Genomic DNA, 1,019 nt, shown 5'->3' with positions numbered 1-1,019 from the left:
CCTGTTTTGCCACCAAGGAGGGCCCTAATCTCACAAATTTTTAAATGAGTTGTAGAATGGTAACTTAGGGGCTGCCCTGGTGGCCCAGGGGTTAGTCAGTTCTGAAGCTATGGCTAACTACTGCAGCATAAATTCTACCCCACATGGTACAGCAGACTCGGTCTCTTCCTCTGCTCCCCTCAGCAGTGTATTTCAGTCAGTCTGCATGTTCTGCTTCCCACTGTCTCTGGTGAATCTTCTTGCCCATCCCCCACACCCACCTCTGGCCTACACCGTAGTTCTTCCATGCATAAATAAATAGAAATAAATCTTATTTTTTTTAAAAGAATGATAGCTTTATGTAAGTTTTCTACAATATTTATAACTTGTGGTAGTCACATAAATTTTGAACAGAAATAGAGGTGACTTGGGAGTAGCATTGTTCTTCTAAAGGCTTTAGTTGTTGGCAAACTGTGATTAGTTGATCAGAGAATGCCAGGATTTTAGCAAGGGACTGGTAGACTTATCTTTTGTCGGGGGTAGGGGGGTGAAAGTAGAGGGTGAATGAAGGAGAATGAGTTTGATGAGAGTAGCTTATAGCAAAGTTAATACTCGGGCATCTGTACGACTGTCTACTTAGAAGGTGGTATGCTCCAGGGTTCCTCAGTTCTGTTAATCAATGGAAGATTTGAATGAAGCTAAAAATATACATGCAAGTCCAGTTTAAAGATGAGGGCAAGTAATAATATGTTGAATGAGGAAGTAAGGATTCATTAAAAACCCAGAATAAGAAGAGATATTATAAACTGAAAGAACCGAGTTTAGTTGCATTAAAAAAATAATTGAACAAATGACATAGGATCTGGCTGAGGATCTTCTTTTTAGAAGAGGTCTTCATGGTAGACTGCCACTTTGAAATGAGCCAAAAACGTACTGTGTCAATAAACTGGATCTAGTTGATATTAACAAAAAATAGAATGTTGGGTCAGTTAACTGAGCAGAAGACATTGTATAAACAGTAGGCTTTCAGAAGATGGTTG

At 39.4% G+C, this 1,019-nt stretch overlaps 1 protein-coding gene across 1 annotated transcript in view; it reads left to right on the top strand.

Moving 5' to 3' along the window:
- The window catches only part of UTP6 (UTP6, small subunit (SSU) processome component, homolog (yeast)), a 26,444-nt gene that overhangs the window by 1,932 nt on the left and 23,493 nt on the right, over positions 1–1,019 (top strand). The window lies entirely within an intron of this gene.

This window comes from Condylura cristata, unplaced genomic scaffold (genome assembly GCF_000260355.1).
Source record: "Condylura cristata isolate star-nosed mole 26May11 unplaced genomic scaffold, ConCri1.0 scaffold00017, whole genome shotgun sequence".
NCBI lineage: Eukaryota > Metazoa > Chordata > Mammalia > Eulipotyphla > Talpidae > Condylura > Condylura cristata.
Note: the sequence above shows the minus strand (reverse complement) of the source record. Positions and strands in the feature narration are given on the sequence as shown.